The sequence below is a fragment of the Rattus norvegicus genome, chromosome 7 (genome assembly GCF_021556685.1).
Source record: "Rattus norvegicus strain SHRSP/BbbUtx chromosome 7, alternate assembly SHRSP_T2T, whole genome shotgun sequence".
In the NCBI taxonomy this organism is placed as follows: Eukaryota; Metazoa; Chordata; class Mammalia; order Rodentia; family Muridae; genus Rattus; species Rattus norvegicus.
The window spans coordinates 82537817-82551746 of record NC_141540.1 but is presented as its reverse complement, the minus strand read 5'-3'; the positions used below and the strand labels follow the sequence as shown (position 1 = coordinate 82551746).

Below are 13930 nucleotides of genomic sequence, written 5' to 3'. Positions count from 1 at the left end.
GTAGAGGCCAAAGGAATGGACTTAATGGACTCCCAGGTTAGGCAGGCACTACTCTTGTTAAGGGATCAGAAAGAAGCAATGGGCTAGGTATTCTCTGGGACAATACAGAAGAGGGGGGAGGAGTAGGAGGAGGAGGAGGAGGAGGAGGAGGAGGAGGAGGAGGAGGAAGAAGAAGAAGAAGAACAACAACAACAACAACAAAAGAACAAGCATCTACAAACTTGAAAATCATGCACATCTAAGTACTGTGGCTTTCTGCTGTAGGAAGCCTGAGGTGGTGGGCGTGTTTGCCTGACGTGTCAGAGTCAGCATGAGTATCAGCGACTCTGCCTCAGAGCTGCAACTGGTGTTTTCTCCAATGGCCTACTTAACTGCTCACATATTTTTTCTAATCTATGTTTGTCTAAATGAAAATCTTAGATTTTTCAATATCAGTGGTACTCAGCCTTCCTAGTACTATGACCCTTTCATAGAGTTCCTGATGTTGTGGTGACCACTAACTATAACATTTCTTTTTGTTGCTACTTTATAACTATAATTTTGCTAGTTATGAATTATAATGTAAGTATCTGTGTTTTTTGTTGGTCGTAGGTGACCCTGAAAAAAGTCACACCCCGCAGGTTGAGAACTACTGTTCTGGACAATTCTCAAGTTCAAATCAATACACATAAGTGTAATGGGGGGTGGGAGGGTGGGAGGTTGTATTTGAGATGGGGGTTCCTGAAGCAAATCCATGCTGATTTCCTGACTCACTTTGCCAAGCCAGGCTGCCTCCTAAATTAGTCAGATATCGGTTCTTCACATACAGGCAGTATGCTGTCCACCTCTGGGAATGTTGGATGGATGTATTTTCTACTCTCTGAGACCTGCTCTCAAATTTCTACAAAAAAAGCATATGGATACCATAAACACAGCTATATAAGTTTGAAATGGGTTTGGTTTTTAATAGTTTGTGGAATTCATTTTCAGAGAGAAAAATAAGATACACTTTATGGTGGACAAGTACAGCGAGGGATTTATATACAGTCTTGAAAGGCATGTCTTTCTACATGACAAATATATACCAGCTTAAAGGGTTCTAATTGGTCACACACTTCAAAGGCCTTAGATTGTACACGCACGGATCCTCAGAAGAATGAGCTTACTACAGGACTCCCTGGTAAATGCTTGCTGTCAGTGAGTAGGTGGCACAGCAGCTCATCAGTGAGCCACTACGGTGAACTGCCAAGAAAGCAGGCCCCAAGAAGACACGTGAGCTCAGAGGTATCATCCTAGTTTTGTTCAACCTGTAACTGTGGCATTAAATCTCAACCCATAGCCCACATCCACTGAGAATCACACCTACCAGGGGATCAATTTCGAGAAAGGATACTTAGCCGATTTCTAAAGATGGTGTCTAAAATTGCCCCAGTCCAAATGAGTTGTCCTGTATTTAAAATACTTTGGAGAAAGATTTTGGACTTAAATCATTATCCCCTCTTACTATATGAAAATTCTCTTTTACATCTATTTATAAAATCGCTCAGGCACAAAACTAATCCTTTTTGTCTTTGAACAAGGTTATGGAAGATTCTAACACACCCAAAAGTAGCAAGATGGAATAGCCAGTGACAGAAACTCATCAATTTTTTAAAGTTTTGTCATGTTTGCATAACTTTACATCTACTGTCTTTGCTGAAACATCCTAAGGAAAACTCCAGACATTTGTGCTTAAGTATACACATCTAACCTTTAAAGATCTGGGCATTCATCCTTAAGTTTAAAGGGCCATTATAATGCTTAGTGAAATCTATCTCTTTTCTTTGGCAGAATTTGATAACTAACTCTTGACCAAAGTTCTCTATTGATTAAAATGAATTGTTGTAGTTGATTTCTTAATTAGTCCACAGGCCCATATTACAACAGCTTAGGTTTCTAGTTATTGGTACCAGTGTTTCTGAGTCTTCTGTTGAACATCAATCATTTGTTCTCTTATGATTCATGGAGGCTGGGAAAGGCCAGGCACACTTTACTACTGACAGGCTTCCTGGTGACGCTAAGCATGCTGGGATAAAGTGCTGCGTGCTCCAAAGCAACAACGAGCAAAGACCTCACTGCTCTTATTTCTTGCATGTCAATGACTTGCAGTTGGCCAGTTATCCTGGGCTGTGCCCCATGTACAGTTTTTGCATGATTTCTTCAAAGTTATTACTTAATTTATTCTTCCATCAAAACTTTTGGTTTTATAATAAATGATGATAAAGCTCAACATGACTCAGGTTCCCTTGCTAAAGTATGAACATTTTATAGAATTGTGTGGTTCAAGGAGCTATTCCTCCTGTATGCATATGATTCCTCTGCAGGCTCTAGCATTAAACTCGTATGGCTCAATTTCTGTTTCAGTCACTTCTTACATATATCACCTTAAACTAGTTTCATACGTTTCCATAACTTACTATTCCACTTGTGAATGGGTGAAATGATCATTCCTACTCTAGATGGTCACCATGATATATGCATGTTAAGTATTCATTAAAAGCATGTATTTTATTATTGGTTCTGCCATCTTTTCCTACAGATATTTGTTATTTCAACATTTCTTTGTTTCACCTATAATTAGGTAGAGCTTTCCCCAGCTTCTGTGCAGCACATATCACGAAGCTAGCAGAATCTAGTAAATTATAATCTTTGGAGGTGTTTTACTTTTCCTCTATTAACTCCTTTTTTAGATTATTTCAGACTGTTTATATCTCATCTAGGTCTCTAGTAGTTTATCATAAAATTTAAACAGTAAATATATAGTACAAATTGTTTTAAAAAGCAATCAGCATAATAAAAATATAAAACCAAGGGAATTTGCTTGTTTAATCATATAAATACTATGAATCCTTTTGAATTACATAGCTTTCTAGGTGTCAGTAGAAATTCAGTTTTGCTGGGAAGAAAAAAGTTAGAGAGTAAACTTGAAAGAGTTTACTGAATGTTGAACTTACAACTCTGAGAATATCCTTCTCTTTATGGAATAGGCCAGTGTAGTTCAAAGACACCTCCAAAGCAACCTTGTTATTTAAAGAAATCTAAAACATTCCAGAAGGAGGCTGAGGGTAATACTAGATAGCACAGGTCATTCTGAAGTTTATGACTGACTTTATAAGCATAGCAGATGATTGACGTGGACAAGAAATCTGCAATTACAAGGGGAAGTCACAACTTGTAAATTTCTCATAGTAAATCCCATCAACACAAATTTAGGAGTCCGCCTCTGTGGCCCAGACGATCAGCGCAGAAACAAAGTAGACAGTGAACCCAACATAGTTTTACTCTTTTTTCTCCTCTTCCTTTGAATTTGATTTTTTCACATATTTCTTTTTTTTTTTTTTTGGTTCTTTTTTTTTTTCGGAGCTGGGGACCGAACCCAGGGCCTTGCGCTACCTAGGCAAGCGCTCTACCACTGAGCTAAATCCCCAACCCCTTTCATATATTTCTTACAGATATATAAACGTATTTGCACCATACATATATCTTCCTAGCATAATGAATGATATGGAGAATAACATCGGAGGTTAGAATTAACAAAGAATACTGAGGCTAAAGAAAACCTGTTGACAGAAGATATATTTTGGAATTCAATTGCTTAAGACTAACTTGGGAGACTTCCATGCGTGGCAATGAAACAGAAAAAGTGTTGCTCACATCACCACCAAAGTTCTGTGGTGCTTAACTTTGTGTGTGCTGAGCATTCTACTATTTGCATACGATTTACATGCTATTTGCATTTGCCGGGAGTAAAGGTAGCGTGGGACCAATCTTTACATCACAAGAGGAAGCAACGATTTAAATGAAAAGGAGCAGTGGATAAAGTACTTCCCTTCCTTCTTTACCCGTCTATCTCTTTACCCATCTGCTAGATCCATCCATCTACTGCACTGAAACCAAAATCTAGATTAATACAAAATAAACACTGGCAAAACAAAGGATGCATATCTAAATTTAGACAAGAGTATTTTCTTTGACAACTTGTTTTAACATGAGACACGCAGTCGCCTCTGAAGACTAACCTAGAGCTTCACTGACAGGACTACTTCTTCAGTTGGCAATTGAATATCCATGTCAACACTACACTCCCTGTGTGCATTTATGGTGAAAAATCACTAAATGTTTAATACAGTCTTATTACACATGATATTTCTTAGTAGATTGATTATAATCTTTAATGACCCAATTCAGCCCATTACAGAAACACAGTAGCTACTCAATAAATACTGGATGACTAAGATAACAAGGACTAACAATGCAATGAAAATACATTAAATGTTTGCTACATGGCCCTAATCTGACCTCACAACTACTCATATAGCAGACTTTGATCCTATTCACTCCAACTATCACTCTCACTAACTTGACTTTTCATAATTCAATTTATATCTACTTAAAAATTCAAACTACAAACCGGGAAAGGGAATAACAATCGAAATGTAAAGAAGAAATACCCAAGTTATTAAAGATTGGGGGAAAAAAGTGAAAAAAATTCAAACTACAGATAATATATTCCGATATTCTTTTTTTTGTTAAAAAATGTCACCCAGTAAGTGAAAAATGCAAATTATGAGAGGTATTATTTTTGAAGACTTTGATTTGTTTTGCATTTTGAAATTTCATCCACATGCATTCAGTAAAGTTGACTTACAGATGTGGGAGAAAAGGGAACTGATAATTAACTGTTGGTAAGGGTGCACATTTAGTTCTGCCACTATGGCAAACAGTGTGGAGGTTCCTCAAAAATTAAAAATAGAAATGTCCTGTGATCCACTGACTCCACTAAGTGGTATATACCCCCAACGAGTCAAAGCCAGCTTGCTTAAGGGAACCCTTCACATCCATGTGTACAATTGTACTGCTGGAAATAGCAAGCCATGGCTCTCACCTAGATGGACATTGCTTGGATGAATGAATATAATATGTGGCTTAATACACAATGGACTTTCACATAGCCACAAAGAAGAACTCAATGATATCACTTTTAGGAAAATGGATGGAAATTGTGTTGAATTTCATTGTGTTAAATGAAAGCCAAGCTGCACAAAACATGCATGATGTGATTGCTGTCATGTGGGGTTTAGGGGAAAGAAAGGCTTGAAGGTGAAGGAAGGACTGTAAGTGATCTGAGAGAGGGAGGGGCAGAGGTGAGTGACAGTTGGAGTGAATAGGATCAAAGTGTATTTATGAATGGATGGAAACGTCATAGAGAAACTTCATGCTTTGTACAGTTAGTATGCATTCATTAAAAAGTGACATTTTAGAAAAACAGGGGTTGTAATTCTATAACTGTAGCAATGTAGTTACATGTTTATATTTCTATGAATAAATATGTACTCTTTATGCAGATAAGAAAATAACGAAAATGACAAAACACTTCAGTAATTTCCAAAGCACACAAAACTTGTTTAGGTCTTACAATGGTAATCTTCAAGCACCTCCAGTTCCAAGGAATTTTACCACCCCCCAACCCCAAATCTCTCACTACACATACTCTGGATTTCCTGATCCTTAATCACTGAACCAGGATTAGACATATTAATTAGTCACCAACTGGTGTCTCCGTGCCACATAACCACTCCGTACTTTCCTTCCACCCCAAGCAGCCCTGTGAGCTTCCTCACTTCCAGCTCTGCACCCAACTATTCCAGGTAGCAACCCAATATGAAGCAAGCCTTGATGCTCAAGAGTAAGAGCTACCTGGAATTAAATATGATTCCTAGAATTACAAGCGTGTCAAAAATAAGGAATGTGTGTGTTGATAATTCTATACACTTGAATATTTATAGTTGGTATTCAACAATGAGAGATCTAGCAAGTGAAATGTTCTAGTCAATGGTAAATATGCCTCCTTATACTTCCTCTTTTCCCATCTGCCATCAAACTGCTTCCTCTTCTGCACTATCTAATGATCTCTATACTTCACCCAAGTGCATATCAGTCTTATGGTGCCTCTCAAGGGTAAAAACACAACACATCTCCCCAGCTACCCAATATTAACACAATAGTGTAATGCTCTCCAACAACAGACTAACAGTGGAGCCAACTCAAGACTTGGTTGCAAGACACCTGTGTGCAACCCATAGGTAGACTAGCTTCTGTTCCTGTGCCTGGTTTCTTAGATGAGAGCCGGAAATGGAAAGATGGGGTGTTAGGTTTCAAAGTGGGGAGGTTTCTTTAGTTCCATGGTTCTACCAGTAGCACATGCCCACATATCGTTAATCTTTGAAATAACATTGGGGCCACAGAGAGAGACATTTCCTCAACTCTGCAGATGAAGTAATGACATCTAAGGAATGAATGCTACAAGCACCATGAAATTTACCTCTTTGAAGTAACTTTCTGCCCATGGAAAGAGGAGACAAGGTAACAGAATGAGGGTTTTTTAGAGCCCATCCATAAATTCCTAGACAGATGCAATACGTTCCCAACTTATAGACTATTTATAAACTGCTATTTATAGAAACAGTATGCCGTATTTCAGTCAGATTGACTATTATTTTGTTCCACAGAGTGATGATCTCCATCCAGAGTTGTATCAGACCTTGTAATTAATGAATACCGCCCAAGAATAGATGAGAGACTCTACTGTTCAAGGGAGTTTTTTTTCCTCCTCCAAAAGAGTTTGTTAAAAATGTTTGCACTCCTCCTCAGTGGAATTATAAATATTCACATGCTTTAATAATTGATAAAGTACTTTCGAAATTTAGAGGGTGATATAGATTTTAGAAGCACATCTATACCATTTGACATATCAATACAGAAAAATCACAATAACTAAATGCAAACATATGCTTATGAGCTTTTAAAAATGTAATTAAACATAAAAAATATAGACACTGACAATGACAACAGTTGATCTTGGCAGGTGTACCACAAACTATTCAGGGAACAAAGTGGCAGTTGGATGATGAGGACCCTTGACTAGAGGATAGAGGATCCGAATTCCATTCCCAGAGCCTTTGCTGACTCATGGAGTGGCCTTGTCTTACCAGTTCCTTCCTCTCCTGTTTTAAGATGTTCATATTTAGGAGTGTCTGTCATCCCTAGACTCCTGGAAATTATGTGCCTGCTGGTATGACTACAAAATGTATATATAAAGGAACAGTAAATGAACAAAATACATAAAAACCTAATGTTAGCAAAGAATGTAAGGTGTAACTCCTATTTTTAAAAAAGAGTTTTCTTTTTACTTCATTGTCATAAAGTGTTGCTTCTCTCCTTTTCTGTGTTGGAGTAAGATAATCCCTTTATTTTCTGGAGAGAAAAGAGGAATGCTGTTAAATGATACCAAAGGGCAGCTTTGGTATCTCGTCCCTTCTGACTTTTAAAGTCTGAGGGTGCTCTTTCACAATAATCTAGCGGAGAGTTGCCGACCTGTTACTGAACCTCCACATGACCCAGAAGCAGTAATTCATCATTAAAGGGAGGGCAGCACACTTCAAGATAGAGCTAAACCTGCCTCCCCCTGCAACTCTTCAGCACTCATTGGCTGCTCTGCTTGGTGCCTGCTCAGAGGATGCTAAGTGGAGATAAGTGTCTGAGCTCAGGGCACTGTCCCACTGATCAGCTCATGCTCACACTAAAGCAGGGTGACGGGGAGGATGGCAGCAGACAGCAGATAAAGACTGGGCATCTACTGAGAGCCCGCGAAGCGGTGGCCACCTAAACTTGCAGGACAAGGGAAGGAAGAAAACATTTTTCTAGACACTATAAGTTTTATAGTAATGTGGTTTTGAAAATGAATATTTAATCAAGTGGAATTGTACACAAGGCAGTATGCCAGACAGCAGTAAGATCTATAAAACCATCAACTTCAGAGTTGAAGAGATAAAATTACAGCACTGTTTCTATCTATAGGCATGACCTTGGGTGAGTTGCCTAAACTTTCCAAATTGGTTTTTTAAAAATATTGTTTTTAAAATAGAGATTATTAAAAAAAATCTATATTTCACGGGGTATTGGAATATTACTGAAAGAATATATGGGAGCAACCAGACCAGACCAGTCCTTGGTACCTGGGAAAAGGTAAATTTGCAAAATATGATGATGGTGATGATTTTATTTATTTATTTATTTATTTATTTATTTATTTATTTATTTTCTAACTGACCCTTTACAGCAACATAATGGACAGACTTATTGACAGTAGCACAATATGACAAGAAGGAAAGGAAAAGAGATACTTAGGAAGACAGATCTCTAATCATTCAGGGCCTTGGGAGCCATGATAAAGAGTGGAGAGTATGTGAGTATGTGATAAAAAAGAAAAACCACTGAGCTATATGTACAAAGGATCAGAGGACAGGAGAAAGAAGAAGTTCACTTGGGAGTACTATATGAAGCCAATCATGTACGAGCAGGCATGGGAAATTTCTAAGTAGAATATTAGACATTTTTTAAGGGTATCAGGAGAATCCTTTATGATGTAACTATCCACTTTTTCCAATAATTGTCCTGTCATGGAAAACACATTCATGCTTCTGGTAGTTTGAGTTGAGAATGGCCCCCCTAGACTTATGTTTTAGACAATTGATTCCCGGCTGGTAAATGTTTAGGAAGGATTAGGAGGTGTGGCTGTATTGGAGGAGGTGTATGACTACAGGTGAGCTTTGAGGTTTCAAAAGCCTGTACCTTTCCCAGTTAATTTTCTCTGCCTCATGCTTGTGATCAAGATTTAAGCCCTGTGTCTGTTGCCTGCCTGAGGATCAAGTTCCCCTAACTGGGCCACCATGTCTGGTCTCAGTGGAAAGGATCAGCCTAGTCCTGCAGTGACTTGATGTGCCAGGGTGCCAGGGCTCCCCTTTCTCAGAGGATGAGGGGAGGGAGGAAATGAGGGAAGGAGCTGTGTGAGGGGGGACTGGGAGGAGGAAGAGCTGATATTGGGATGTAAATTTTATTAATAAATAAATAAATAAATAAATGGAAAAAATGTAAGCCCTTAGCTAACTGCTCCAGTGCCACACCTGCCTTTCTGTTACCATGCTTTCAGCCATGAGGGTCATGAACTCTAACCCTCTTGAACTAGGCTAAAGTTTTCCTTTTATAAGTTTCCTTGGTCTCAGTGTCTTATCACAGCAACAGAAAAGTAATTAAGGCAGGACTCATATCCCAAATGTTTAATTCTGCTAAGCAGAAACCCCACGAGCAATGGTGCTTTTGAAGTGGATTTTATTATTACCGACTGGCATACAGTCTGGATTGGCTCTCAGACATCAAGAAATAAGTAAGCTAAGCTCCCCAGTGGAAGTGGAAGAGCTAAATACCAATAGGATGCTTCTTGGCTGAGGGGAAGCGACAGAAGGAAACATTCGGATAGTCTGCTAACATGATCATTATTGCCATCTTCCCACATTGGGGATCCCGGCATCGCCAGCCTACCACCCTGATTTAGGAATAGTAAATCACAAATCGTTGCAGAGATTCACAAACACAGCACAGACCCTCATTAACCACAACAAGGCAGGCTTTTCTTACAGCAGCAGCCCTGAGTGTTTATAGTCCCTTGAAGCCATATTGTTGCTGAGTACCAGCATAAGATGGGGAGTCTGAAAAGCAAAACACTGGAGTATCATAAACAATGTTAGGGATTGATTGGTGCTTGCCCGTGGAATAGGTCTCAAGTTGGGCCGGTTAGTGGTTGGCTATTCTCTCAGTCTCTCCTCTATCCTCTGTGCCTGCATTTCTTGTAGACAGGATAAATTTGGGGCTGAAAGTTTTGTGGGTGGGCTGGTGTCCTGACCACTCCATTGTGGTTCCCGCCTGGCTACAGGAGGTGGCCTATTCAGGTTTCATAGTCCCGATGTTGTGAGGCACAACTAAGGTCAACCCCATTGATTTCTGGATGCCTTTCTTATCCTAGGTCTCTGTCTCATACTGGAAATGCCTCCCACCTCCTCACCCCCACCAGTTGTAGACAGAAGTATGTTGCCCTGTGAGAAGCTCCACCCAGAGCTGACTCAGACAGATACAGACACCCACAGCCAGACAGTGGATGAAGCTCGGGAACTCTTATGGAAGAATAGGAAGAAGGATTGCAGGCCCAGAAGGGGATAGGAACTCCACAGGAAGACCAACAGAGTCAACTAACCTGGACTCTTGGGGCTTTCAGAGTCTGAACCACTAACCAGAGAATATTCATGGGCTGGACGTAGGTCTCCTCACACATATGGAGCAGATGTGCAGCTTGGCCTTCATATGGGCCAAGGGGCTATCCCCAAAGCTGTTGCCTCTATGTGGGGTATGTTCTAGCTGGGCTGCCTTGTCTTGCCTCAGTGAAAGAGGAAGCACCTATCTTACAGAGACTTGAAGTGCCAGGGAAGGGGATACCCCACACACACACACCCAGAAAAGAAGGGGAAAGGGGGATGGGGGAAGTATTGTGGGACTGGGAGGGAGGGAATGAGCTAGATGGAAAGTCAATAAGTAGAAAAAATAAATTAAAAAATAAAACCTCACACAGGAGAATCTTAGAGATGCTGAAGAATGGAGATTGGATGGAAGGGCGTCTTCCCTCTGCCAACCAGAGGATCTACATAGATCCACAGGAGAAAGTAAGCTGCCTTTTGAAATGTCCACACTTCTATCCAGAACACTTCTCATCCCTCACATGCTTCTGGTCCCATTTTGCTGAAAAGGACATTATCTTTTTCTCTTGTTTAACATGACATCTACGTGTACTTTGGTATTTGTGCTGTTGCTGCTAAATGACTACATGGAAATGTGTCAACCCATATAAGAGAAAAAGGATTTAAATATTTAATCTTTAAGATTTTCATTTTGTAATATTCTTTAATATTTATAGTTTTAAATAACCAAAGAAATTGAGCTCCCTCTTTAAAGAAGTTATTGAGCACATTAAAACTATTAGGTATTTGAAAATGTTAGTTACCATATAGGCTTAAATAGCATAAACCAACTTAATAAAATTTGAATGATGTAAATATACTACGAGTGATTTTTGAAATCACGAAGCATTAACTTTATCTAACGCCTTAGCAAAACTGTGTCACAACACCAGTGAACAAAAAAGCTACAAGATCTATCCCTATGCTTAGAACATAATATGGGAAGTTTGAAAAAAAAAGTATAATTGCAAAGACCTATGATGCTAAGCCAGTTTGACATATTTTTAAAACAGTATCTGCAGAACAGCAGAACGGTAGAAATTAGAAAAAAAATCTTTACATATTTATCTTAAGTTTAGTAAATGTGTACTCAAAACAAAATAAAATGAACTACTTTTGTAGTAAAGACATTCACAGCAAAGATTTCATCAGACAGGCAATGTGAACAAGCCAGCCAGCAAGCAAAGGAATGAGAGGCAACAACAGATTAAGTCCATCAACATAAATATATAGAAAGAACTGAATTAAAATAAAAAAGAAGAGCTGCCAATTTCCAATCAAGGCTATGCCATACAGAGGTTGCTAAAACAATTAAAAGAATGGGTTGAGCCTAACTTTTAAAAAAAAGTTTTAAAAATATCTTTTCCCCCTGAGAGCTAGAGGTGGCTTAGTGGGTAAGAATTTTGACTTCGAAAGTATGAGAAACAGAGTTTGTATCCTAATGCTCACATAACTGTGTGTGGTCTGTCATGTGTGTGCCTGTAATGCACACACATGTATGTGTTGAGACATGACATAGGGCTTACCAGTCTAGCTGCAGGTTGGTGGAGAGAGTCTGTATGAACAGTCAGGTGGAGAGTGATAGATCTGGACACCTGATATCCTCCTCCAGCCTCTCTGCGTGCACCAGAGTCTTCACCCTGTCCCCAGTTTTACACTGAGAGTTCTTAGTTAATGGGTGAAGACATAGGTAATACTCTTCTTTAGAATGCTTACTTCTAGCAATAAAAAGGAAGAACACGTGACATGATTATATAGCTCTGACCAGCATTATTTGGTTTCTCAATCTCTGTAGTAACTCTTTTTTGAAATGGCAAGTCCTTCAATATTACAGCAACAAGTTCATTTCAAATCTGAATGAAATGAAGGTTTCAACTTTTTGCCAGTCCTGAGTGTACACAGAGACTCCGAGCTTGTTTGCATGTCTACGAGAAGACATCAGCTTTAAAACCTTTGAAGGGGGTCTTAATTTATGTACAGTCACCAAAACAAATAATTTGCACAACTTAAGAATTTCATGAAATTAAATAAAATGAGAGGAGGTATATAGAATATAGCCGCTGCTATAAATTAAACAACTTACAGCAAATTCAAGTTATCTTCCATTAGAAATAATCATCAATTAGAACACATTTAATGGACAATTCAGTGTTTTCAGCAAAGGGGAGAGTCAGTGTTCTACCAGCCATCTGCTCTGATGTGATTCTGTACTTCTGCACTCTGGCTATTCATATCGGTCTTTCTTCCTTTGACAGTATAGATGAAATGGTCCGCTCAGGTTCATAGAAAGTGACAATATTTGAAAGTATTAGGACCCATGGCCTTGTTGGAATAGGTTCAACGTTATTGGAGAAAGTGTGTCACTGGGGTGGACTTTGAGGTTTCAGAAAGTCAAGACCAGCTAACTCTCTCTTCCTGCTGCCTGTCCAACAGGATGTAGAACTCTCGTGCTTGCAGCCATGCTTCCTTCCATGATGATAGTGAACTAAACCTCTGAACTGTAAACCAGCCCCAAATGAATGTCTTCCTTTATAAGAGTTGTCATGGCCACGGTGTCTCTGCACACAATAGAAACCCTAACTGTGACCATTCCATTTGTTGAGAAAGGCAAATTCACTTCTGCTCCAAGGCCTTTCTCAACACCAACTTTGGTCTTCTGTGCTCTCCTTTCATGTTGCCTTCGTTGTATCATGAGTTACAACTCTAATGATACCTTCGCGGAGATGCCCCAAATTGTAATTATCCAAACTAATTACAGCACTGCCTACCTACTGCCTTGGGCAATCACATTACTCTATTATTTTCTTCTCAGCATTTCTTATCTAAACATTCTATTATCTTTTTACTTGCTTGTTGATATAAAGACCACCACTAAGCTCTCTTGACAGGGACCTGAAATGCAGCAGTGTGTCACTAAAGCTGGAATTGACCATTAGGCTTCGGACGGCAGGGGGGGTGGGGGGAGTCCAGAGTGACCTTGAGAGATGGGGTTAAAAGATTAGCTGAAAACCTGACTTTCCAAAGAAGCGAGGAATTGCCAGGAAGTGCACACAGGATGTAAATCTTACCAAACAGGCTCAGGATAAATGACTGTGCATACCATTGACTGTTGGAGGCTACCATTTGCCTAATACCTTAACGAACATAAAAACGTAGGACAGAACTTATTGTTCTGGATTGCTAGTACCCTGTAGTCTGAATGCTGTGAAGTTCATTCGGGAACCTGTTCTGCACAGTGGTCTATATGCTGTCTTTGAGTAAGATGATATTCTACCGCAAGTCAACTTCAGTAGTGCTTCGAGTAACTGAATTTCCTGGAACTGGAATGACAATTCAAAATATTGGATGCAAAATTTAAGAATCTCTCCTAATTGACTCTATTCTGTAGGGAAGAGTTATGAGGGAGAAAACATGTGTTCGCCCTTTCCCCCATATTTCAGCAATGGCTTCTTTGGTATGTCCTTTATTTCCCAGTGTCTGCCTCTTTCCGCAGATTCCAAACTTGGTATTTTCAGGTAGGTAGTCTCATTGTATCCTTATAGCAGGACGCAGAGTAATTAAATTCATGTTTTCATATTATATTTCCCTATTACATTCTACTTTATTTTTTTTTTTACCACAGTGCATGTTGTTTTATTTTTACTAGGTCAAAAGTCGTGTTTTTTTTTAAAGTAAAATGTGGCGGTGGCAGGTCCTCCTAGCGTGTGACTGTTCTGTGTTAGTCAGTGGGCACCGGGGTTTTCCACTTAACCGCAGTGAACACATACGGAAAAGCCTCGTCGAGGCTG

At 39.3% G+C, this 13930-nt stretch overlaps 1 protein-coding gene and 1 long non-coding RNA gene across 19 annotated transcripts in view; one reads left to right on the top strand and one right to left on the bottom strand.

The window, feature by feature from the left end:
* Positions 1 to 13930, bottom strand: part of Oxr1 (oxidation resistance 1) — a 434885-nt gene that overhangs the window by 93624 nt on the left and 327331 nt on the right.
* LOC120093810 (uncharacterized) overlaps positions 1 to 13930 on the top strand; it is a 42026-nt gene that overhangs the window by 19542 nt on the left and 8554 nt on the right. Inside the window, exon 4 of one of the 4 annotated variants that reach the window (XR_015624778.1) lies at positions 10478 to 11037. The exons of the other annotated variants lie outside the window; for them this stretch is intronic. This is a non-coding gene — a long non-coding RNA (uncharacterized LOC120093810). Of the gene's footprint in view, positions 1 to 10477; positions 11038 to 13930 lie in introns of those variants that run through there. 4 annotated transcript variants of the gene reach the window in all.